Here is a 27687-nt window from a genome sequence, read left to right as displayed (position 1 = left end):
GGACAAAGAGGCTCATCGTAATGACTGGCCAATGGGACTTATCACCAAGGTCCTACCCGGTGAGGATGGAAAGACTCGTAAGGTAGAAGTTAAGGTGACAAAAGGGGGCTCTACCCGAACCTTCTTCCGCCCGGTCACTGAACTCGTGTTGCTTCTACGAAAGGAGGACACCACATGAACTGAACATGCTCCTGGACGTTGTTCACGGCGGGGAGCGTTCCTCCTCATTCCCCAGTTTATTGAATGTTGACATTTTCCATTGGATTGAACCCTTAACATTCCCATTGGATTCTGGGTTGGTGGAAGAGTTTGCATGTTTGCGGCTTCCCCAATCTGAAGATGGGTTTTATATACTTGAACTTATCTTTCGGTGTGATCTACGGGTCAACAACAACGAGTTGGACTTAAAAATCTTTTATGTTTATTATTGCATGCATGTTTTCTTCCTCTTGTTTTTTCAGGTTCGAACGACTTCGAAAAATTACGGACATCGTGAAATCCAAGGATTTCAGACGGGGAGTGTCATGTCCCACGACTTGAGAAATCATTTAATGTTTGCATTGTTTGTGTTCCATCCTTTCTTTCTAGGCAGAAGTTTGCCTTTCCCTTTATTTTGTCCCAACTCTCTCACTGTAGTCCTGTGATGTATGTTTGTTCACGCCCTTATTCTCCATTTTGTCATCATCCCCATATCTGTATGCATCCTATTACATGTCCTCTGTTGAATATTCCTTTTTACCTGCTACTTTCATCATAATACAAGAATTTCGGTTAAAGCAATCCTCTTTTCCTGGAGTCTTCTTACATGAGAACGTGGCTGAGTTAAGCTATCTGATAAATCGGTATGAACGTGAGTACAGGTCAATACGGAAGCGCCCAAAAGAATAGGTCTATCCAGGCACCACTGCGTTCTACATATCCATGAGTCAGAATATCTGCCGTTTTCTTTTTTTTTTTTTTTACACATCCCCGTGCGCTCACCCAGCCTCCGCATCTGACCCTTGCCTTCCTTTTCTTTTTTTTTCATCACATCTCCGGGCGCTCACCCCGCCGCGTCTAACCCGTGCTTTCCTTTTTTTTTTTTTTTTTTTTCCCCACATCTCCGTGCGCTCACCCCGCCGCATCTAACCCGTGCTTTCCTTTTTTTTTTTCCCCACATCTCCGTGCGCTCACCCCGCCGCGTCTAACCCGTGCTTTCCTTTTTCTTTTTTTTTTTTTTTCCCCACATCTCCGTGCGCTCACCCCGCCGCATCTAACCCGTGCTTTCCTTTTTTTTTTCCCCCACATCTCCGTGCGCTCACCCCGCCACGTCTAACCCGTGCTTTTTTTTCTTTTTTTCTCACATCCCTGTGCACGCACCCAGCAGCCGCTGAACTTTGATAAGTGACGTGGTTCATTTATCAGAGCTCTCGTGCCTGCGTTTTTTTTTTTTCACATCCCCGTTCACACACCCAGCAGCCACTGAACTTTGATAAGTGACGCGGTTCATTTATCAGAGCTCTCGTGCCTGCGTTTTTTTTTTTTCACATCCCCGTTCACACACCCAGCAGCCGCCAAACTTTGATAAGTGACGCGGTTCACTTATCAGAGCTAGGGCCTGCTGTTTTATACTTTTCTTTCAAAGGATTTTTTTTTTTTCTTTAGCTTTTTCTTTTCAGAGTAGTTTGCACCAAACACTATCCCCCCACACTTACACAGTTACCAATAAAGTGCACCCAAGCACCACACTTACAAAAAAAATGTCCCGCTCATCTCGTTCGTCCCAACAGCGCAATTCAGCGGAGGAGGCATATTCTTTCCTTGCCTCCGACACTGATAGCGAGGGAGAGGATCCCACTTTTCTTTATTTTTCTGATTCTTCCTCATCCTCTTCCCACTCCTCATCTTCCTCCTCCGGCCCTGCGGAACCGCCACGCAGACGCCGCAGGACAGAAGATGAGGCTAGGCCCATCGTTGATGAAGATGAAGATGAAGCGCCCACCATTGCTGAAGACGAACCAGCGCACCCCACTGCGGACCCCATATGGACCTCGCCACCTGAAAATTACGAGCCACTGATTCCTGATTTTGTGGCAGAATCAGGAATCAAGTTTGACACCACCGGCCTCACAGAACTAGACTTTTTCAAAGTCTTTTTCTCTGAGGCTTTCGTCAACCTCATGGTGGAGCAAACTAATCTGTATGCTCGGCAATTTTTGGACCAAAACTCGGGTTCATCATATTCTAACTGGTCTCCTGTAGACGCAGTTGAAATGATGCAGTTTTGGGGCCTGGTCCTCCACATGGGGATCCTGAAGAAGCCTGAACTTCGGCAATATTGGAGTGTGGATATTTTATATAACACTCCAGTATTCCGAATGGTCATGACCCGGACGCGCTTTGAGGCCATCCATAAGTTCCTGCATTACAACGATAATGCACGGTGTCCCGCACGTGATGACCCCAACTTTGACCGTCTGTTCAAAGTTCGGCCGGTCATCGAACACTTCAACAAAAAGTTTGCAGAAGTGTACGTGCCTCAAAGGGACATCTGCGTGGATGAGTCCTTAATTCATTTTAAGGGGCGGCTTAGATTCCGTCAATACCTGCCCAGCAAGAGGGCCAGGTACGGAATCAAACTCTACAAGCTGTGTGAGAGTACCTCAGGGTACACCCACAGCTTTAGAGTCTACGAAGGGAAGGACAGCAGGATTGAACCGCCTGAGTGTCCTTCTATCCTGGGAGTGAGTGGGAAAATTGTGTGGGATTTGGTGCACCCACTGCTGGATAAAGGTTATCACCTCTATACCGATAACTTTTATTCCAGCATCCCACTCTACAAATCTCTCTTTGCGCGAGGTACCGCAGCTTGCGGTACTGTCCGCAAAAATCAGAGAGGCCTCCCGAAGACGCTACTTGGGCAGATTCTCAGAAAAGGCGAGAGCAAAGCCCAATGTAGCGACCACCTGCTGGTTGTCAAGTACAAGGACAAAAGGGATGTCCTTCTGTTGACCACCATACACGGTGATGGCAGCGCCCTCAGCACTGTACGGGGTACCTCTGCACAGGTCTGCAAACCGGACTGTGTACTGGGGTACAACAAAAACATGGGGGGCGTTGATCTCTCCGATCAACTCCTCCAACCATACAGTGCTTTGAGAAAGGCCAGGGTGTGGTACAAAAAGCTGTCCGTGCACATCGTACAAATGGCAATGCTCAACGCTTTCCTGCTGTCACGATGTGCACACAACACCGATACGTCGTACCTTCATTTCCAGGAGGTAGTGGTTAAGGCCCTGATGTTTGGCACGAGGGAAGGAGCGGGCTCCAGTACTTCTGGAACTGAAGGTGCACGTGTCGTACCAGGCCAGCATTTTCCTGGGGTGGTCCAGCCAACTGAAAAAAAAGGTAAGCCGCAAAAAAGGTGCCGAGTGTGCTACAAAAGAGGAATTCGAAGTGACACCATCTATCAATGCGACACCTGCCCCGACAAACCTGGCCTGTGTATGAAGGATTGCTTTAAATTGTACCACACCTCCATGCACTACTAATTTACTTTACAGGAAATAGAATAATTCCAAAGTTGGCACATCTAGGTAAGTTCTCTGGGGGTCTACTTTCCAAAATGTTGTCACTTGTGGGTTTTTTTCCTGTTTAGGCACATCAGGGGCTCTGCAAACGGAACATGACGCCCGCAGACGATTCCATCAAAGTCTGCATTCAAAAACGTCAGTACTTCCCTTTCGAGCCCCAACGTGTGCCCAAACAGTTTTTTCCCACATGTGGGGTACCAGCGTACTCAGGGCAAATTGGACAACAACTTTTGTGGTCCAATTTCTCCTGTTACCCTTGGGAAATTAAAAAATTGGGGACTAAAAGATCATTTTTGTGGGCAAAAAATAGGATTTTTTATTTTCCCGCACGGGCGGTATAAACTTTAGTGAAACACTTGGGGGTTCAAAGTTCTCACCACACATCTAGACAAGTTCCTTAGGAGGTCTAGTTTCCAAATTGGGGTCACTTGTGGGGGATTTCCACTTTTTAGGCACATCAGGGGCTCGTCAAATGGAACGTGACGGCCGCAGAAGATTCCATCAAAGCCTGCGTTCCAAAACGTCACTACTTCCCTTCCGAGCCCTGACGTGTGCCCAAACAGTAGTTTTCTCCCACATGTGGGGTACCAGCGTACTCAGGGCAAATTGGACAACAACTTTTGTGGTCTAATTTCTCCTGTTACCCTTGGGAAATTAAAAAATTGGGGACTAAAAGATCATTTTTGTGGGCAAAAAATAGGATTTTTTATTTTCCCGCACGGGCGGTATAAACTTTAGTGAAACACTTGGGGGTTCAAAGTTCTCACCACACATCTAGACAAGTTCCTTAGGAGGTCTAGTTTCCAAATTGGGGTCACTTGTGGGGGATTTCCACTTTTTAGGCACATCAGGGGCTCGTCAAATGGAACGTGACGGCTGCAGAAGATTCCATCAAAGCCTACGTTCCAAAACGTCACTACTTCCCTTCCGAGCCCTGACGTGTGCCCAAACAGTAGTTTTCTCCCACATGTGGGGTACCAGCGTACTCAGGGCAAATTGGACAACAACTTTTGTGGTCCAATTTCTCCTGTTACCCTTGGGAAATTAAAAAATTGGGGACTAAAAGATCATTTTTGTGGGCAAAAAATAGGATTTTTTATTTTCCCGCACGGGCGGTATAAACTTTAGTGAAACACTTGGGGGTTCAAAGTTCTCACCACACATCTAGACAAGTTCCTTAGGAGGTCTAGTTTCCAAATTGGGGTCACTTGTGGGGGATTTCCACTTTTTAGGCACATCAGGGGCTCGTCAAATGGAACGTGACGGCCGCAGAAGATTCCATCAAAGCCTGCGTTCCAAAACATCACTACTTCCCTTCCGAGCCCTGACGTGTGCCCAAACAGTAGTTTTCTCCCACATGTGGGGTACCAGCGTACTCAGGGCAAATTGGACAACAACTTTTGTGGTCCAATTTCTCCTGTTACCCTTGGGAAATTAAAAAATTGGGGACTAAAAGATCATTTTTGTGGGCAAAAAATAGGATTTTTTATTTTCCCGCACGGGCGGTATAAACTTCTGTGAAGCACTTGGGGGATAAAAGTGCTCACCACACATCTAGATAAGTTCCTTAGGGGATCTAGTTTCCAAAATGGGGTCACTAGTGGGGGGTTTCCACTGTTTAGGCACATCAGGGGCTCACCAAACGCGACATGGCGTCCAATCTCAATTCCAGCTAATTTTAGCTTGAGAAAGTCTTATGGCGCTCCTTCCCTTCTGAGCCCTGCCATGCGCCTAAACAGTGGTTCCCCCCCACATATGGGGTATTGGCGTACTCAGGACAAATTGGACTACAACTTTTGTCGTCCAATTTCTTCAGTTACCCTTGTGAAAATAAAAAATTGGGGACTAAACCATCATGTTTGTGGAAAAAATAGGATTTTTTATTTTCACGCACGGGCGGTATAAACTTTGGTGAAGCACTTGGGGGATAAAAGTGCTCACCACACATCTAGATAAGTTCCTTAGGGGGTCTAGTTTCCAAAATGGGGTCACTTGTGGGGGGTTTCCACTGTTTAGGCACATCAGGGGCTCACCAAACGCGACATGGCGTCCAATCTCAATTCCAGCTAATTTTAGCTTGAGAAAGTCTTATGGCGCTCCTTCCCTTCTGAGCCCTGCCATGCGCCCAAACAGTGGTTCCGCCCCACATATGGGGTATTGGCGTACTCAGGACAAATTGGACTACAACTTTTGTGGTCCAATTTCTTCAGTTACCCTTGTGAAAATTAAAAATTGGGGACTAAACCATCATGTTTGTGGAAAAAATACGTTTTTTTATTTTCACATACGGGCGGTATAAACTTCTGTGAAGCACTTGGGGGATAAAAGTGCTCACCACACATCTAGATAAGTTCCTTAGGGGGTCTAGTTTCCAAAATGGGGTCACTTGTGGGGGGTTTCCACTGTTTAGGCACATCAGGGGCTCACCAAACGCGACATGGCGTCCAATCTCAATTCCAGCTAATTTTAGCTTGAAAAAGTCTTATGGCGCTCCTTCCCTTCTGAGCCCTGCCATGCGCCCAAACAGTGGTTCCGCCCCACATATGGGGTATTGGCGTACTCAGGACTAATTGGACTACAACTTTTGTGGTCCAATTTCTTCAGTTACCCTTGTGAAAATTAAAAATTGGGGACTAAACCATCATGTTTGTGGAAAAAATACGTTTTTTTATTTTCACGTACGGGCGGTATAAACTTCTGTGAAGCACTTGGGGGATAAAAGTGCTCACCACACATCTAGATAAGTTCCTTAGGGGGTCTAGTTTCCAAAATGGGGTCACTTGTGGGGGGTTTCCACTGTTTAGGCACATCAGGGGCTCACCAAACGCGACATGGCGTCCAATCTCAATTCCAGCTAATTTTAGCTTGAAAAAGTCTTATGGCGCTCCTTCCCTTCTGAGCCCTGCCATGCGCCCAAACAGTGGTTCCGCCCCACATATGGGGTATTGGCGTACTCAGGACAAATTGGACTACAACTTTTGTGGTCCAATTTCTTCAGTTACCCTTGTGAAAATTAAAAATTGGGGACTAAACCATCATGTTTGTGGAAAAAATCGTTTTTTTTATTTTCACGTACGGGCGGTATAAACTTCTGTGAAGCACTTGGGGGATAAAAGTGCTCACCACACATCTAGATAAGTTCCTTAGGGGGTCTAGTTTCCAAAATGGGGTCACTTGTGGGGGGTTTCCACTGTTTAGGCACATCAGGGGCTCACCAAACGCAACATGGCGTCCAATCTCAATTCCAGCTAATTTTAGCTTGAAAAAGTCTTATGGCGCTCCTTCCTTTCTGAGCCCTGCCATGCGCCCAAACAGTGGTTCCGCCCCACATATGGGGTATTGGCGTACTCAGGACAAATTGGACTACAACTTTTGTGGTCCAATTTCTTCAGTTACCCTTGTGAAAATTAAAAATTGGGGACTAAACCATCATGTTTGTGGAAAAAATACGTTTTTTTATTTTCACGTACGGGCGGTATAAACTTCTGTGAAGCACTTGGGGGATAAAAGTGCTCACCACACATCTAGATAAGTTCCTTAGGGGGTCTAGTTTCCAAAATGGGGTCACTTGTGGGGGGTTTCCACTGTTTAGGCACATCAGGGGCTCACCAAACGCGACATGGCGTCCAATCTCAATTCCAGCTAATTTTAGCTTGAGAAAGTCTTATGGCGCTCCTTCCCTTCTGAGCCCTGCCATGCGCCCAAACAGTGGTTCCGCCCCACATATGGGGTATTGGCGTACTCAGGACAAATTGGACTACAACTTTTGTGGTCCAATTTCTTCAGTTACCCTTGTGAAAATTAAAAATTGGGGACTAAACCATCATGTTTGTGGAAAAAATACGTTTTTTTATTTTCACATACGGGCGGTATAAACTTCTGTGAAGCACTTGGGGGATAAAAGTGCTCACCACACATCTAGATAAGTTCCTTAGGGGGTCTAGTTTCCAAAATGGGGTCACTTGTGGGGGGTTTCCACTGTTTAGGCACATCAGGGGCTCACCAAACGCGACATGGCGTCCAATCTCAATTCCAGCTAATTTTAGCTTGAAAAAGTCTTATGGCGCTCCTTCCCTTCTGAGCCCTGCCATGCGCCCAAACAGTGGTTCCGCCCCACATATGGGGTATTGGCGTACTCAGGACAAATTGGACTACAACTTTTGTGGTCCAATTTCTTCAGTTACCCTTGTGAAAATTAAAAATTGGGGACTAAACCATCATGTTTGTGGAAAAAATACGTTTTTTTATTTTCACGTACGGGCGGTATAAACTTCTGTGAAGCACTTGGGGGATAAAAGTGCTCACCACACATCTAGATAAGTTCCTTAGGGGGTCTAGTTTCCAAAATGGGGTCACTTGTGGGGGGTTTCCACTGTTTAGGCACATCAGGGGCTCACCAAACGCGACATGGCGTCCAATCTCAATTCCAGCTAATTTTAGCTTGAAAAAGTCTTATGGCGCTCCTTCCCTTCTGAGCCCTGCCATGCGCCCAAACAGTGGTTCCGCCCCACATATGGGGTATTGGCGTACTCAGGACAAATTGGACTACAACTTTTGTGGTCCAATTTCTTCAGTTACCCTTGTGAAAATTAAAAATTGGGGACTAAACCATCATGTTTGTGGAAAAAATCGGTTTTTTTATTTTCACGTACGGGCGGTATAAACTTCTGTGAAGCACTTGGGGGATAAAAGTGCTCACCACACATCTAGATAAGTTCCTTAGGGGGTCTAGTTTCCAAAATGGGGTCACTTGTGGGGGGTTTCCACTGTTTAGGCACATCAGGGGCTCACCAAACGCGACATGGCGTCCAATCTCAATTCCAGCTAATTTTAGCTTGAAAAAGTCTTATGGCGCTCCTTCCCTTCTGAGCCCTGCCATGCGCCTAAACAGTGGTTCCGCCCCACATATGGGGTATTGGCGTACTCAGGACAAATTGGACTACAACTTTTGTGGTCCAATTTCTTCAGTTACCCTTGTGAAAATTAAAAATTGGGGACTAAACCATCATGTTTGTGGAAAAAATACGTTTTTTTATTTTCACGTACGGGCGGTATAAACTTCTGTGAAGCACTTGGGGGATAAAAGTGCTCACCACACATCTAGATAAGTTCCTTAGGGGGTCTAGTTTCCAAAATGGGGTCACTTGTGGGCGGTTTCCACTGTTTAGGCACATCAGGGGCTCACCAAACGCGACATGGCGTCCAATCTCAATTCCAGCTAATTTTAGCTTGAAAAAGTCTTATGGCGCTCCTTCCCTTCTGAGCCCTGCCATGCGCCCAAACAGTGGTTCCGCCCCACATATGGGGTATTGGCGTACTCAGGACAAATTGGACTACAACTTTTGTGGTCCAATTTCTTCAGTTACCCTTGTGAAAATTAAAAATTGAGGACTAAACCATCATGTTTGTGGAAAAAATACGTTTTTTTATTTTCACGTACGGGCGGTATAAACTTCTGTGAAGCACTTGGGGGATAAAAGTGCTCACCACACATCTAGATAAGTTCTTTAGGGGGTCTAGTTTCCAAAATGGGGTCACTTGTGGGGGGTTTCCACTGTTTAGGCACATCAGGGGCTCACCAAACGCGACATGGCGTCCGATCTCAATTCCAGCTAATTTTAGCTTGAAGAAGTCAAATGGCGCTCCTTCCCTTCTGAGCCCTGCCATGAGCCCAAACAGTGGTACCCCCCCACATATGGGGTATCAGCGTACTCAGGACAAATTGGACAACAACTTTTGCAGTCCAATTTCTCCTGTTACCTTTGGGAAAATAAAAAAAATGTTGCTAAAAGATCGTTTTCATGACTAAAAAGTTAAATTTTCATTTTTTCCTTCAACATTGCTTTAGCTCTCATGAAGCACCAGAAGGGTTAATAAACTTCTTGGATGTGGTTTTGATCAGCTTGAGGGGTGCAGTTTTTAGAATGGTGTCACTTTTGGGTATTTTTTGCTATATAGACCCCTAAATGTGACTTCAAATGTGAGGTGGTCCCTAAAAAAAAATGGTTTTGTAAATTTTGTTGTAAAAATGAGAAATTGCTGGTCAACTTTTAACCCTTATAACTCCCTAACAAAAAAAAAATTTGTTTCCAAAATTGTGCTGATGTAAAGTAGACATGTGGGAAATGTTACTTATTAAGTATTTTGTGTGACATATCTCTGTGATTTAAGGGCATAAAAATTCAAAGTTGGAAAATTGCAAAATTTTCAAAATTTTCGCCAAATTTCCATTTTTTTTGCAAATAAACGCAGGTAATATCAAAGAAATTTTACCACTATCATGAAGTACAATATGTTACGAGAAAACAATGTCAGAATCGCCAAGATCCGTTGAAGCGTTCCAGAGTTATTACCTCATAAAGGGACAGTGGTCAGAATTGTAAAAATTGGCCCGGTCATTAACGTGCAAACCACCCTCGGGGCTTAAGGGGTTAATGTCACCTTACAATAGCAAGGTGACATTAACCCCTTATTACCCCATATCCCACCGCTACACGGGAGTGGGAAGAGAGGGGCTTAGGCTGGTTTCACACTTGCGTTTTTATCTGCATGCGTTTTTTAAAAAACCGCATGTGTGAAAAAACGCATGTAAACGTGGTAAAACGCTGCGTTTTTTAGACGCATGCGTTTTTGCATGTAGAAAAAAACCGCGGCGTTTTGCCGCGTTTACATGCGTTTTTTCATGCGTTTGCGTTTTTAAAACGCATGCTGAGAAGTGTGTGACAGCTGCCAATCATCAAAATCCACAAGAAAACCCACTATAAATAGAAATAGCTAGGGGTAGGGTTAGGGCCTAACCCTAAACGTGACAGAAATACGTGGCACTGAAATACGTGGCACTGAAATACGTGGCACTGAAATACGTGGCACTGAAATACGTGGCACTTACATAGGTGGCACTTAAATCCGTGGCACTGAAATACATGGCACGTGGCACTGAAATACATGGCACTTAAATCCGTGGCACTGAAATACATGTCACGTGGCACTTAAATACGTGGCACTTACATACATGGCACTTACATACATGGCACTTACATACATGGCACTTACATACGTGGCACTTACATATGTGGCACTTGCATATGTGGCACTTATATACGTGGCACTTACATACGTGACACTTACATACGTGGTACTTACATACGTGGCACGTGGCACTTACATACGTGGCACTTACATACGTGGCACATGGCACTTACATACGTGGCACTTACATATGTGGCACTTACATACGTGGCACTTAAATACGTGGCACGTGGCACTTACATACGTGGCACTTATATACGTGGCACTTACATACGTGGCACTTACATACGTGGCACTTACATACGTGGCACGTGGCACTTACATACGTGGCACTTACATACGTGGCACTTACATACGTGGCACTTAAATATGTGGCACGTGGCACTTACATACGTGGCACTTATATACGTGGCACGTGGCACTTACATACGTGGCACTTACATACGTGGCACTTACATACGTGGCACTTACATACGTGGCACTTATATACGTGGCACTTACATACGTGACACTTACATACGTGGCACTTACGTGGCACGTGGCACTTACATACGTGGCACTTACATACGTTGCACTTATATACGTGGCACTGAAATATCGTGGCACTGTCATAAAATGTTCATTAAACGGTTAGGGGTGAGGTTAGGGGTAGGGTTAGGGTTTGGATCCTTTTATCGCCCTGATGGTGGTGGGTGGTTTTTCAGTGTTTTTTCTGTTTTTTTTCTATAAAAACGCATGCGTTTTTAACGCAAACGCGCGCGTTCAAAAACGCATGCGTTGCAGAAAACGCGTCAAAACGCATGCGAAAAAACGCATGCGTTTTTAATGTTAAGTATAGGAAAAAAACGCATGCGTTTTTTAGCGCTAAAACGCAGCGTCCAAAAACGCAAGTGTGAAAGTAGCCTTATAGAAACATCGGCCTTTCTATTATATATCTATGGATATATCTATCTATAGATATATTTATCTATAGATATCTATAGATACATAGATGTATCTATCCATATATTTGGCTGCTTTCACACATCAGGTTTTTGCCGTGAGGCACAATCCGGCGAGTTTTTAAAAAAACGGATCCATTTTTTTCCGACGGATACGTCTTTTTCTCATAGAGTTTCATCCGTTTTTTGCCGGATCCGTCAAAAAAGCTGTTTCCGCCGGATGGAAAACACATACAGAGGAACGTTTTTTCTGTCCGGCGAAAAAATGCACAGCGACGGATCCGGCAAAAAAAGTATGAAACTGAGCTGTGAAATGATGAATCCGGCCTTGGAATCCGTTTTTTCATGCATGTTTCCATTCAAATCATGCACATTTTCCGTTTATTTACTTATTTCCAAAAACGGCATTAAAACCGCGCATAAACCGCACCCAAAAAAGAATAAAAACTGCACCAAAAACTGCATCAAAACTGCACCAAAAACTGCATCAACACCTGGTGCAGTTTCGCAGTTTTGGTGCGGTTTTGATACAGTTTTTGGTGCGGTTTTGATGCAGTTCTTGGTGCGGTTTCGGTGCGGCTTTTTCCGCAGCATGTGCACAAGTCTGCGGCTCCCATAGACTTACATTGGTTGTGCACTACACTTCGGATTTGATGCAATTCAGTGCAGCAAAAAACGCTGCGGATCTGCAATCAGATCCGCAACGTGTGCACACAGCCTTAGCATTTAGTGAACCTAGCCAAAAAGCCAAGCAAAAAACAAGCGTGGGATTGCACTTTTTTTGCCATTTCATTGCACTTTGAATTTTTTTCACATTTTCTGCTACACGACATGCTAAAACCAATGATGGCGTTCAAAAGTAGAACTTGTTCTGCAAAAGATAAGCCCCCACATGGCCATATTGACAGAAAAATTATGGCTCTGGAAAGAAGGGGAGCGATAAATGAAAACAAAAAAGCTCCAGGGGGTGAAGGGGTTTAGAAACATGGATATGGACATATCTATGGAAATATCTATCTATCTATCTATCTATCTATCTATCTATCTATCCCATATCTATCTATCTATCTTTCCCTCTATCTATCTATCTATCCCTCTATCTGTATGTAATGGAGTGTGGGTTGGACAAATGTAAAAGAGGAGGTTGGACAGAAATGACATCACAAATCTTTTTGAAGCTAGAGGAGGGAGAGGAGGGAGTGGTTGGGGTGTGTTTTGGAGTGGGTGTGCTAGGTTCAGGCTTAGTAGCAGTGCAATGCATCATGGAACTTGTAGTATTAGAGCACAATGACTCAGGAGAAAGGAAGTTGTCGATTAACCCCATGAGAGCTGAATCCAGCACTAAAATGTGCTACTACAGCATGCTAAAAGGTAATATTGCTAAAATAAACACAGTAGATGTTTTCAGTGGCCCATAATAGCAAGATTTATGAAAAAAAAAAAAAAAAAGGTTATAGTAGTGGACAACTTCTTTAACTGTGTGTTATTTGCTTCAGAGATGGGTCCTGGCTGGAAGAAGTGATGGCAGTCTGTGCCAGATGAAGAAGAAAAGCAAAAATGATGGACTTCAAATAGAGATGTCACTAGTAAGTCAGTGTGTTACCTGTAGACTTACTTACCAGTGTGTTACCTGTAGACTTACTTACTTGCTCCAGTGTATATTGTCATTGGTGATCACTGTATTACCTGTACACTGACACTATACTGTATACAATATACAGAGCTCCTGTGTATAAAGTAACCAGTGGTAATGCCAGTTGTGTTAGTATAGTGGTTTTTATTAATGATTAATATTGTAGTATTCGGTCACTATGTCATAATATGTGGTCCGGTCAGGGTGTGGCGGTATTTATCCCTGTATGTAGTACTTTTGGGTCGCTATGTGGTCTGGTCACGGTGTGGTGGTATTTCCCCCTTGTACAGTATGTGGTATTATTTGGTCTGGGTATAATGGATTGTGTTATGTATGGTGCTCAATTGTTCTCCTTGATATTAATTAGGAGAAGATTCTTTATTTACATTACTGATTAAATACTTGGAACAAGATGCACTTGCAGGAGTTCTATGGTGAAAACAAGTAATCTCCTTTCCTCAGTATAAGTAATAACTTATTCATTAATGAGGGTCTGACTGCTGGGACCCGCACCGATAGGCAGAATGTAGAGCTTTTACCCCAATTCATCTGGAGCTGTATGTGCAACTTGACCATTGGCCCATTCATTCCCACAGTGGCTGCGAGCGCTGTGCTAGTTTTTTCCTGGAAAGAGAGAATGAATGGAGTTGCGGTCAGACATCCCACCTGTCGCTGCTGTTTAAAATGGAGATAAAAGTGTCCTGTCAGGGATAAAACTTCCCAATTTTTCCAATTGGTGTGGTTTTCAGTGGTCAGACCCAAACTATCAATAAGTTACCACCTATCCTGTGAAGCCCATGGATCAGTGTATTTTAACCTTTATTTTAATCAGTTCTCCTACATATGGCATTGTTTGTTTTTTTGTTCATGCTCCTTTCCATTCCCGAGATATGGCCCCCTTTTCCTTGTATGCAAATCTAGCCTTGTTAGCCAAGTGGATGGGATTCTTAACTATCTAGCCTTGTTAGGCAAGTGGGTGGGATCTTAACTATCTAGCTTTGTGTTACGGCTAGCGGAACGCACCGAATAAATAGAGATGTTTTTATTGATATTGGTGCGTTCGCAGCCCAGGGTCCACTGTGCAGGAGTACCTGCTGCTAGCAACGGCGGCACGATATGGCGGTATGGACTCAGTTACTTCACCGAGTAGTCGTGAAAGAAAAGCACTGTGCCCTGTTAGGCTACTTTCACACTAACGTTAACTGCAATACGTCGCAAATGCGTCGTTTTGCCGAAAATACGCATCCAGCAAAAGTTCTTGCTGGATACGTTTTTTCGTCATAGACTAACATTAGCGAAGCATTAGCGACGCATTTGTGACGCATTGCCAAACGTCGCGTCCGTTTTGCGACGCTTGGGCGTGTGTTAGCGGACCGTCGGGAGAAAAAAACCTTACATGTAACGTTTTTTGCTCCCGACGGTCTGCTTTTTCCGACCGCGCATGCGTGGCCGGAACTCCGCCCCCACCTCCCCGCACTTCCCCGCACCTCACAATGGGGCAGCGGATGCGTTGGAAAAATACATCCGCTGCCCCCGTTGTGCGGCGGAGACCACGCTAGCGTCGGGAACGTCGGCCCGACGCACAGCGACTGGTCTTTCCCGACGCTAGTGTGAAAGTAGCCTTAGGCTTCACAGAGGCACAGGCTAACTGCCCACACAGAGAGCAGTCAGTGGTCACGCATGCACACAAAACTCCTCGCCGGAGGTGCCAGCATTCTAGGGGCTTATTTCAGCCGGGTCCCTAAACACATACTCTCGTGACCACACTGGCGCAAAGCACTTTATAACAAAGAACAATACTAGCACATGGCCGTGCGGTCATGCGAACCTTAAATAGCTGCAGCACCTACAGGACCTTCCTGAAGGAGCCAATGACCTTAGCTGCAGTATCAGATCATGTGACCCTTGATCACCACCAGTGGCGTAACTGCAAAGCTGTGGGCCCCGGTGCGAACTTCCAAATGGCCCCCCCCCCACATTCCCCTAGATACGCCTCGGACTGTTGCAGGAATCTCCTGCACTGCAACATGGTGTTGGGTGCCAGCACAGCCCGCACAGTGGTATATCCAGCACAGCCCGCACAGTGGTATATCCAGCACAGCCCGCACAGTGGTATATAGAGCACAGCCCGCATAGTGGTATATCCAGGACAGCCCGCACAGTGGTATATCCAGCACAGCCCGCACAGTGGTATATCCAGCACAGCCCGCACAGTGGTATATCCAGCACAGCCCGCACAGTGGTATATCCAGCACAGCCCGCACAGTGGTATATCCAGCACAGCCCGCACAGTGGTATATAGAGCACAGCCCGCACAGTGGTATATAGAGCACAGCCCCCACAGTGGTATATCCAGCACAGCCCGCACAGTGGTATATAGAGCACAGCCCCCACAGTGGTATATCCAGCACAGCCCGCACAGGGATATATACAGCACAGCCCGCACAGGGATATATACAGCACAGCCCGCACAGGGATATATACAGCACAGCCCGCACAGGGGTATATAGAGCACAGCCCACACAGGGGTATATACAGCACAGCCCGCACAGGCATATATACAGCACAGCCCGCACAGGGATATATACAGCACAGCCCGCACAGGGGTATATAGAGCACAGCCCGCACAGTGGTATATACAGCACAGCCCGCACTGGGGTATATAGAGCACAGCCAGCACGGGTATATACAGCACAGCCCGCACAGGGATGTATACAGCACAGCCGGCACAGGGGTATATACAGCACAGCCCGCACAGGGGTATATAGAGCACAGCCCACATCTCATCCCACCACCCCCGATAATGGCCCCACAGTCCGGTTAAAAAGAAAAAAAAAAAACACTCTCCTCACCTTTCCTTTTGCCCGCGCTGCTCGTCCCTGCTCCTGTCTCTGTGGCTGCAGTCTGCCCAGGACACAGCAGGTGCGCGATGATATGACGTCATCGTGCACCCGCAGTGTACTGTCAGAGGCAGAGCGGGGAATGATGGGAGAGGGAGCGTCAGGAGACGCTCTCTCCGACATCATTGCATTGAACTATACCGGTGTCATAGACGCCGGTATAGTTAAATGCGGCGGTGGCACTGGCGGGGGGCGGGGGGGAACAGTACAGCGGGCGGCCCACTACTGGCACCGGCTCTTCTGGCATTTGCCAGAAGTGCCCGATGGCCAGTCCGGCCCCGCAGGTCAGGGGCCGGCCCTGGGCCCCTGACCTGCGGGGCCTGGTCGCAATGGCGACCGCTGCGACCGCGGTAGTTACGCCCCTGATCTCCACTGAGAGATCTTACTCTGGGCATGCTCAGAACGAGCAAAGCAGGACTTAGACCCAGAAGCGTCTGCTCGCCGCTGCCCAGCACTGACTTCAATGGCAGAAGCAGGAAAGGCAGCAGTAACTCTTAGCACAGAGTCAGACTGAGCAAGACGCTGGGACCGACGTCTCCGCTGAGCAGACTCCACTGCGGCAGGAGAAAAATGGGAGACCGCAGCGGAGATGGACCGAGATTCCCCCTGTGCAGAGGAGGGAACTCAACCCCTAACACCTTGTTAGCTAAGTGGGTGGGATTCTTAACTTTGTAGCCTTGTTAGTCAAGTGGGTGGGATCCTTAACTCTCCTCTCTTAAGTGTATTCATGAAAATCACACACACTTGATAACAAGAAAAGAAGAAGGGGCCAAATCTCCAGAATAGAGAGGCACAGGAACAAAAAGAAGAATTCACACAATGGAAAAAATACATATCTATGTAAAAAAAAATGGCCTATTAGACCAATTCCTAAAGCCAAAGCACAGCAATACGTTCCGACCTGTAGATCCGTGCTCTCAATTTTCAGCAGAAAAGTTGGCTATTTGCTTTAGTGATAGGAGGTAGAAGAAAGTCATTTACGATTACACCATTGGTCCCGACTCCCTATTCATCAAGATCGATGTTTTTCACGCCAGTCTTGATGAGCAAGAGAAAAAAAGGATTTTTTCTTAATTATTTGCAAATGTGCCCTAGAGAGTAAAGCTGGATAATAAGTTTGCTCTGGAACAGAGGCGTCCAAAATAGTTTGTGTGCCCCATTTTTACAAAGGCAGACAGTTCTAAGACGCACTTTGTGAAAAAAAAACAACAAAAAGTCTATTAAAGATGCCGTATGATCTAGTCCCTTGGGTTTCTTGTATGGATGCGGAACTTGATCGGCTGTTTGTATCCACATAGATTTCAACATAAAATATGGGTCAAAATCTGCATGAAAAAACTATGTGAACGGATTTCAATTTTGAATGTGACTATGTATCCTTGTAAAAGCTGACAGTCAGTCCGCTTATGATCTGAAGGTGCCATAAATTGTGGTTCGAGGTTCTGTATACATGTATCTGAAAGTGCATAGGGGCGTGATGAAGCACCAACAGCTCCCCAACCTCACACTGCCTAGCACCACCCCTCTTGGACTGATTGACAGGTCAATGGCTCTGTTAAACAGCCAACGACCTACGGGATTGTAAAGGGAATACTAGCTTAAAAAGGTATTCCCATTTCCAAGATCCTATCCCAATATGTAATAATATTAGCAAATACCTCCAATTAGAAATGTAGCATAGTTCTTCTCATTCGCTATGCCGCTTACCCCATGTGCAGGGCATTGCAGTAGATTAGGTATCCATAATTACGAACATTAACAAGTAAGTGTCATTTTATGAGTGGTTGTAACCATGGATACCTAAGCTACTGTAATGCCCTGCACATGGGTAAGTGGCATAGCTAATCAGAAGGACTATACTACATTTCTAATTGAAGGTATTTGTTAATATTGTTATTATTACACCTACTACATATTGGGATAGGATCTTGTAGATGGAAATACCCCATTAACTTTTAGAGGGCAATCATATATATGTTTTAGGGGGTAAGATTTTCTGACAGGTTCCCTTTAAGTAGTAAATGTGAAAAATTCAGTAATATGGTCTATTATTTCTGGTAGGAAAAAGCTGTCACGTGGAAGGGAAATAACTCTCCTTATTTCCTGGGAAAATTATATCCTTCCCTGCGCATATGTTATAAGAAAACAGTTGCTGTCGCATTTCACGACTAAATATAGTGCAAGAACACCATCATTATTTATGTTCAGGAAATCTCAATGCTTTCGATCAGACGGTAGAAGCCGGGTAAGGACATCCTGATGAATGCACTGCTCCCGATATCTGCATTCTGCCTGTCTGAATTCCATCCTCTGAAAGCATTTGGCAATATAAAAGGAAATCCCGGCACTGATATTTCTCTTTCACACAATGTGGTCAGTAAACTAAAAATACTGGATTTCAAGATGGCATTTGAGCTCTGCCCCCTGGTCTGCTAGAATAACATATAAAGTGCAGTCTGTCTGCCATTCTGATTGTGTAAAAGGCCCCCATATACAGTGCTATGTCATAATATTCAACCCACGCGTCCCCACATTACACAGGTCACACACCGAAGGGTTTGTAATCTTCATCCAAAATGTAATACTAGATCCCGCGTAAACACATAACCAAAACTATGTAAAAAACAAAATAAAATTGATGTCCATATCAAAAGACTGTCCCTTCAACTTAAAGCGCACCTGTCCTTTAACACAAAACCTTTGAGAAAGCATGGTCTTGCTGCATCTATCAACCACAAGCATCAGACTAACATGTTCTGTAACTGTCCCTATTCTCATGCTCTGTAACTTGCTTTCTACTTTTTTAAGTGGTTGGTTCTTCAACAGTTTGCCAGGACTGTAGGTGCCGTAATTTTCTTTTTGTTACTTCCTAGCACACGTTTTGCCAATCATTGTCCAGAGACTTGTTGGCCTTAGTCTTAAAATCTCTCTGCTATGTTATGACTGTGTGCTGTTTGACAGACAGGAGAACCGGAACAGATATACAAAGTCCCAGCCTCCACAACTTGGCATCTCTTTTGCTAAAGGTGGATTACACTTAAAAAAGGCAGTGATCTCCGAAAACAGGTCATGGTTGCACTGCAGCAGTCCCCAACACTGTTGCTTCTGGGCTTGCGATAGAGTCTCCGCAATTGTTACATACTCCACTTTGGCTTTGGGACGGGCTCCCAGGCAAGGAGCTTCCAGTGCTTCCTGATCTCGCCACGGTTTGAGCAAGTTTATGTGGTATACTTGGTGAGGCTTCCTTCGTCCTGGCTGGTTGATCTTGTAGTTAACCTCTCCGGGTTTTTCCACCACCTAGTATGGGCCTTGCCACTTGGCTATGAACTTGCTCTCGACCATGGGGATAAGCACCAGCATGCGGTCCCCAGGCTGAAACTGCCTCAGCCTCACTGATCAGTTATACACACTTGCCTGAGCTTCCTATGCTTGGGGAAGATGTGCCTTCATGATAGGCATCACTTTTGCCATTCTCTCCTGCAACTGGGCGACGTGCTCTATGATGCTCTGGTGGTGCGTGACGTCGGCTTCCCCGGTTTGATTAGCAAAGTCTTTGAGCCCTCTCGGATGTCGATCACACAGGAGCTCAAATGGAGAGAAGCCAGTGGAGGCTTGAGGAACTTATCTGATGGAGAAGAGCAGAAACGGAAGCAGATAGACAGTCGAGACTGTCTTTATCAATGACCTTCTTGAGTATGGCCTTTAAGGTCTTATTGAAACTCTCTAATAGGCTGTCTGTCTGCGAATGGTAGATTGAGGTTTGCCGCTGGACAATCTGGAGGACCTTACACAGCTCCTTCATCACCTTGCTCATGAAGGGGTTTCCCTGGTCCATTAAGATCTCCTTTGGCAGGCCTGTCATAGATATGGACAAGTTTCCGGGCGATACTCTTGGCAGAGGCGTTCCTTAGTGGTACTACTTCTGGGTACTGGGTTGCATAGTCCATGACCACTGGGATATATTGATGCTCCAGTGCTCACCTAACTAAGGGACCTACTAGGTCCATGGCAATTCTCACAAATGGGACCCTTAACACAGTTAATGAGTCTAGGAGACTTTGGAAGTGAGAAGAGGGAGTGGTTATCTGGCAGGTGGGGCACTACAGTAATTTAAGATCTCCTGTTAACATCTGGGCGAATAGAACCTCCCAAAATATGCAAATGTCCTCCCAAAACATGTAAAAGGTATATATATAAAACTCTCTGCTGGTAGGGTCCCAGAACTAACTGCTGCTCCACTATCTCCCCTACCCTCAGTTTGGTCACCCGATACAATTACTCCCTATTAACTGGTAACCTGGTGTCTGCCCTCTGCTCTTGAGCCACCCCAATATAGATGATAACATTGTTAAACATCCCCTTTAAAGTAAGGTTGCTAATTTATATATTTATTTATTTTACTCATTTATATATTAACCCCTTTCTGTCATTGGACGTACTATTCCGTCCATGTGGGGTGGGCCCTACTTCCCAAGGACGGAATAGTACGTCCAGCACGATCGGCCGCGCTCACGGGGGGAGCGCGGCCGATCGCGGCCGGGTGTCAGCTGACTATCGCAGCTGACATCCGGCACTATGTGCCAGGAGCGGTCACGGACCGCCCCCGGCACATTAACCCCCGGCACACCGCGATCAAACATGATCGCGGTGTGCCGGCGGTATAGGGAAGCATCGCGCAGGGAGGGGGCTCCCTGCGGGCTTCCCTGAGACCCCCGGAGCAACGCGATGTGATCGCGTTGCTCCGAGGGTCTCCTACCTCCCTCCTCGCCGCAGGTCCCGGATCCAAGATGGCCACGGCATCCGGGTCCTGCAGGGAGAGAGGTGGCTTACCGAGTGCCTGCTCAGAGCAGACACTTGGTAAGCCTGCAGCCCTGCACAGCAGATCGCAGATCTGGCAGAGTGCTGTGCACACTGCCAGATCAATGATCTGTGATGTCCCCCCCTGGGACAAAGTAAAAAAGTAAAAAAAAATGTCCACATGTGTAAAAAAAAAATAAATAAAAAAATTCCTAAATAAAAAAAATATATTATTCCCATAAATACATTTCTTTATCTAAATAAAAAAAATATCAAACAATAAAAGTACACATATTTAGTATCGCCGCGTCCGTAACGACCCCACCTATAAAACTATATCACTAGTTAACCCCTTCAGTGAACACCGTAAAAAAAAAAAAAAAAAAAAACGAGGCAAAAAACAACGCTTTATTCTCATGCCGCCAATCAAAAAGTGGAATAACACGCGATCAAAAAGACGGATATAAATAACCATGGTACCGCTGAAAACGTCATCTTGTTCCGCAAAAAACGAGGTGCTGTACACCATCATCAGCGAAAAAATAAAAAAGTTATAGTCCTCAGAATAAAGCGATGCCAAAATAATTATTTTTTCTATAAAATAGCTTTTATCGTATAAAAGCGCCAAAACATAAAAAAATGATGTAAATGAGATATCGCTGTAATCGTACTGATCCAAAGAATAAAACTGCTTTATCAATTTTACCAAATGCGGAACGGTATAAACGCCTCCCCCAAAAGAAATTAATGAATAGCTGGTTTTTGGTCATTCTGCCTCACAAAAATCGGAATAAAAAGCGATCAAAAAATCTCCCGTGCCCGAACATGTTACCAATAAAAACGTCAACTCGTCCCGCAAAAAACAAGACCTCACATGACTCTGTGGACTCAAATATGGAAAAATTATAGCTCTCAAAATGTGGTAACGCAAAAAATATTTTTTGCAATAAAAAGCGTGTTTCAGTGTGTGACGGCTGCCAATCATAAAAATCCGCTAAATAACCCGCTATAAAAGTAAATCAAACCCCCCTTCATCACCCACTTAGGCTACGTTCACATTTGCGTTGTGCGCCGCAGCGTCGGCGATGCAACGCACAACGCATGCACAACGCATGCACAACGCATGCACAACGCTGCGTTTTGCGACGCATGCGTCCTTTTTTTGCTTGATTTTGGACGCACAAAAAATGCAACTTGCTGCGTCCTCTGCGCCATGACGCGTGCGCCGCAGTGACGCATGCGTCGCAAAACGCAAGTGCAACGCATGTCCATGCGCCCCCATGTTAAATATAGGGGTGCATGACGCATGCGGCGACGCTGCGGCGCCCGACGCTGCAGCGCAGAACGCTAATGTGAACGTAGCCTTAGTTAGGCAAAAATTAAAAAAATTTAAAAAATGTATTTATTTCCATTTTCCCATTAGGGTTAGGGTTAGGGTTAGGGCTAGGGTTAGGGTTAGGGCTACATTTAGGGTTGGGGCTAAAGTTAGGGTTAGGGTTGGGGCTAAAGTTAGGGTTAGGGTTTGGATTACATTTACGGTTGGGAATAGGGTTGGGATTAGGGTTAGGGGTGTGTCTGGGTTAGAGGTGTGGTTAGGGTTACCGTTGGGATTAGGGTTAGGGGTGTGTGTGGATTAGGGTTTCAGTTATAATTGGGGGGTTTCCACTGTTTAGGCACATCAGGGGCTCTCCAAACGTGACATGGCGTCCCATTTCAATTCCAGCCAATTCTGCGTTGAAAAAGTAAAACAGTGCTCCTTCCCTTCCAAGCTCTCCCGTGGGCCCAAACAAGGGTTTACCCCAACATATGGGGTATCAGCGTACTCGGAACACATTGGAGAACAACTTTTGGGGTCCAATTTCTCTTGTTACCCTTGGGAAAATACAAAACTAGGGGTTAAAAAATAATTTTTGTGGAAAAAAAAAATTTTTTTTATTTGCATGGCTCTGCGTTATAAACTGTAGTGAAACACTTGGGGGTTCAAAGCTCTCACAACACATCTAGATGAGTTCCTTAGGGGGTCTACTTTCCAAAATGGTGTCACTTGTGGGGGGTTTCTACTGTTTAGGTACATTAGGGGCTCTGCAAACGCAATGTGACGCCTGCAGACCATTCCATCTAAGTCTGCATTCCAAATGGCGCTCCTTCCCTTCCGAGCCCTCCCATGCGCCCAAACGGTGGTTCCCCCCCACATATGGGGTATCAGCGTACTCAAGACAAATTGGACAACAACTTTTGGGGTCCAATTTCTCCTGTTACCATTGGGAAAATACAAAACTGGGGGCTAAAAAATAATTTTGGGGGGAAATTTTTTATTTTTTTATTTTCACGGCTCTGCGTTATAAACTGTAGTGAAACACTTGGGGGTTCAAAGTTCTCACAACACAACTAGATAAGTTCCTTGGGGGGGTCTAGTTTCCAATATTGGGTCACTTGTGGGGGGTTTCTACTGTTTAGGTACATTAGGGGCTCTGCAAACGCAATGTGACGCCTGCAGACCAATCCATCTAAGTCTGCATTGCAAATGATGCTCCTTCCCTTTCGAGCTCTGCCATGCGCTCAAATGGTGGTTCCCCCCCAGATATCAGGTATCAGCGTACTCAGGACAAATTGGACAACAATATATAGGGTCTAATTTCTCCTGCTACCCTTGGAAAAATACAAAACTGGGGGCTAGAAAGTAATTTTTGTGGAAAAAAAAATATTTTTTATTTGCACGGCTCTGCGTTATAAACTGTAGTGAAACACTTAGGGGTTCAAATCTCTCACAACACATCTAGATGAGTTCCTTAGGGGTCTACTTTCCAAAAAGGTGTCACTTGTGTTTTTTTTTTACTGTTTAGGTACATTAGGGGCTCTACATTCCAAATGGCGCTCCATCCCTTCCGAGCCCTCCCATGCGCCCAAACGGTGGTTCCCCCCCACATATGGGGTATCAGCGTACTCAGGACAAATTGGACAACAACTTTTGGGGTCCAATTTCTCCTGTTACCCTCGGAAAAATACAAAACTGGGGGCTAAAATATAATTTTTGTGGGAAAAAATTTTTGTTTTATTTTTACGGCTCTGCATTATAAACTTCTGTGAAGCACTTGGTGGGTCAAAGTGCTCACCACACCTCTAGATAAGTTCCTTAGGGGGTCTACTTTCCAAAATGGTGTCACTTGTGGGGGGTTTCAATGTTTAGGCACATCAGTGGCTCTCCAAACGCAACATGACGTCCCATCTCAATTCCTGTCAATTTTGCAGTGAAAAGTCAAACGGCGCTCCTTCCCTTCCGAGCTCTCCCATGCGCCCAAACAGTGGTTTACCCCCACATATGGGGTATCAGCGTACTCAGGACAAATTGCACAACAACTTTTGTGGTCCAATTTCTTCTCTTACCCTTGGGAAAATAAAAAATTGGGGGCGAAAAGATCATTTTTGTGAAAAAATATGATTTTTTATTTTTATGGTCCTGCATTATAAACTTCTGTGAAGCACTTGGTGGGTCAAAGTGCTCACCACACATCTAGATAAGTTCCTTAGGGGGTCTACTTTCCAAAATGGTGTCACTTGTGGGGGGTTTCAATGTTTAGGCACATCAGTGGCTCTCCAAACGCAGCATGGCGTCCCATCTCAATTCCTGTCAATTTTGCAGTGAAAAGTCAAACGGCGCTCTGTTGTGAATTTGGATTCTGGGCTCCCCCGGTGGCCGCTTGTGGAATTGGACTTGTCATCCTCTTTCCTGTTTCACCTGGTTCCATCAGTAGTGGGTGTCGCTATTTAAGCTCTTTTCTCTGGTGGTTTCTTGCCGGTCATCAATGTTATCTGATGCCTCTCAGTGCTTGTTCCTGCTTCTAGACAACTACTAGATAAGTTGGACTTTTGTCCATGTTTTGTTTTGCCTATTTGTTCCAGTTCACAGCTGAAGTTTTGTTACTGTGTCTGGAAAGCTCTCGTTGATCAGGGATTGCTACTCTGGCGTTATGAGTTAATGCCAGAGTTTAAGGTAATCTCTGGATGGTGTTTTGTTAGTGTTTTTCTGCTGACCATGAAAGTATACTATCTGTCTTCTGCTATCTAGTAAGCGGACCTCAAATTTGCTAAGACTATTTTCCTGCTGCGTTTGTTGTTTCATCTGAACTCACCGTCATTATATGTGGGGGGCTACTGTCTTCTTTGGAATATTTCTCTAGAGGTGAGCCAGGTCTTATATTTCCCTCTGCTAGCTATTTAGGTCTTAGGCCAGAGCTGGGCATCTAGCGATAAATAGGAAATGCTACCTGGCTATTTCTAGTTGCGCGGCAGGCTTAGTTCATGGTCAGTATAGTTCCATCTTCCGAGAGCTTGTCCCTCTATAGGCTTGCTATGATCTCTGCCTGCAGAGATCATGACAGTTTGACCGGCCATAAAGTGTTAAAGACCCAGGTTGAGAAAGGAGAGTTATAAGAAGTCTGCTGGAATTTTTTTTTTTTTTTTTTTTTCCTCCAGTCTGCCTTGCTGCAGTCTTTTTTCTCTCTCTCCTCCTAATCTCTGTATGCTCTGTGTGCACCTGACAATAATGGATCTCCAGAGTGTAACTGCGGGTTTGAATAATCTCATCACGAAAGTACAAAATTTACAAGATTTTGTGGTACATGCTCCGGTATCTGAACCGAGAATTCCTTTGCCGGAGTTCTTCACAGGGAATAGAGCTAGCTTCCAGAATTTCCGAAATAATTGTAAGCTTTATTTGTCCCTGAAGTCTCGTTCAGCTGGAGACCCTGCTCAGCAGGTTAGGATTGTGATTTCCTTGCTCAGGGGTGACCCTCAAGATTGGGCCTTCTCATTGCCAGCAGGGGATCCTGCGTTACGCGATGTGGATGCGTTTTTTCTGGCCTTGGGCTTGCTTTATGAGGAACCTCATTTGGAACTTCAGGCAGAAAAAACTTTGATGGCACTATCTCAGGGGCAAGACGAAGCTGAAGTTTTCTGCCAAAAATTCCGTAAATGGTCTGTGCTTACTCAGTGGAATGAGTGCGCCTTGGCGGCAACTTTCAGAGAAGGTCTCTCTGATGCCGTTAAGGATGTTATGGTGGGGTTCCCTTTGCCTGCAGGTCTGAATGAGTCCATGACAATGGCTATTCAGATTGATAGGCGTCTGCGGGAGCGCAAACCGGTGCACCATCTGGCGGTGTCTATGGAAAAGACGCCAGAAAGTATGCAGTGTGATAGAATTCTGTCCAGGAGCGAGCGACAGAATTTTAGACGGAAGAATGGATTGATCTTCGTGGGGCGTATAATTTGGTGCGGATCAGGCAGGGGGATGAGTGTAAGACCGCATTTAATACGCCCGAGGGCCACTTTGAGTATTTGGTCATGCCTTTTGGTCTTTCTAATGCCCCTTCAGTTTTCCAGTCTTTTATGCATGATATTTTCCGCGATTTTCTGGATAAATTTATGATAATATATCTGGATGATATTCTGATTTTTTCTGATGACTGGGACTCTCATGTCCAGCAGGTCAGGAGAGTTTTTCAGGTTCTGCGGTCTAATTCTTTATGTGTGAAGGGGTCTAAGTGCGTTTTTGGGGTCCAGAAAATTTCCTTTTTGGGGTATATTTTTTCTCCCTCTTCCATTGAGATGGATCCCGTCAAGGTGCAAGCTATTTGTGACTGGACTCAGCCCTCCTCTCTTAAGGGTCTTCAGAGATTTTTGGGCTTTGCCAACTTTTACCGCCGATTTATTGCTGGTTTTTCGGATGTCGTTAAACCACTGACTGATTTGACCAGACAAGGCGCTGATGTTGCTAATTGGTCCCCTCATGCTGTAGAGGCCTTTCAGGAGCTTAAGCGCCGTTTTGCCTCTGCCCCTGTGTTGCGTCAGCCTGATGTGAATCTGCCTTTTCAGGTTGAGGTTGACGCTTCGGAGATCGGAGCTGGGGCAGTGTTGTCGCAGAAAGGTTCCGACTGCTCCGTCATTAGGCCTTGTGCCTTCTTTTCTCGCAAATTTTCGCCCGCAGAGCGGAATTATGATGTTGGGAATCGGGAGCTTTTGGCCATGAAGTGGGCGTTTGAGGAGTGGCGCCATTGGCTCGAGGGGGCTAGGCATCAGGTGGTGGTATTGACTGACCACAAAAATTTGATTTATCTTGAGACTGCCAGACGCCTGAATCCTAGACAGGCGCGCTGGTCTTTATTTTTTTCTCGCTTTAATTTTGTGGTGTCATACCTACCGGGTTCTAAGAATGTTAAGGCAGATGCCCTTTCTAGGAGTTTTGACCCGGACTCTCCTGGTAATTCTGAACCCACAGGTATCCTTAGGGAGGGAGTAATTTTGTCGGCCGTTTCTCCTGATCTGCGGCGGTCCTTGCAAGAGTTTCAGGCGGATAGACCGGATCGTTGTCCGCCTGATAGACTGTTTGTTCCGGATGATTGGACCAGCAGAGTCATCTCTGAGGTACATTCTTCTGCATTGGCAGGTCATCCCGGAATTTTTGGTACCAGGGATTTGGTGGCAAGATCCTTCTGGTGGCCTTCCCTGTCACGAGATGTGCGAGTCTTTGTGCAGTCATGTGACGTTTGTGCTCGGGCCAAGTCTTGTAGTTCTCGGGCTAGCGGACTGCTGTTGCCCTTGCCTATTCCTAAGAGGCCTTGGACACACATCTCGATGGATTTTATTTCAGATCTGCCTGTTTCCCAGAAGATGTCTGTCATCTGGGTGGTCTGTGACCGTTTCTCTAAAATGGTCCATTTGGTTCCTCTGCCCAAGTTGCCTTCTTCTTCTGAGTTGGTTCCTCTGTTTTTTCAGAATGTTGTCCGATTGCACGGTATTCCTGAGAATATTGTTTCTGA

This window comes from Ranitomeya variabilis, chromosome 2 (genome assembly GCF_051348905.1).
Source record: "Ranitomeya variabilis isolate aRanVar5 chromosome 2, aRanVar5.hap1, whole genome shotgun sequence".
NCBI lineage: Eukaryota > Metazoa > Chordata > Amphibia > Anura > Dendrobatidae > Ranitomeya > Ranitomeya variabilis.
This window is presented reverse-complemented; position numbering follows the sequence as displayed.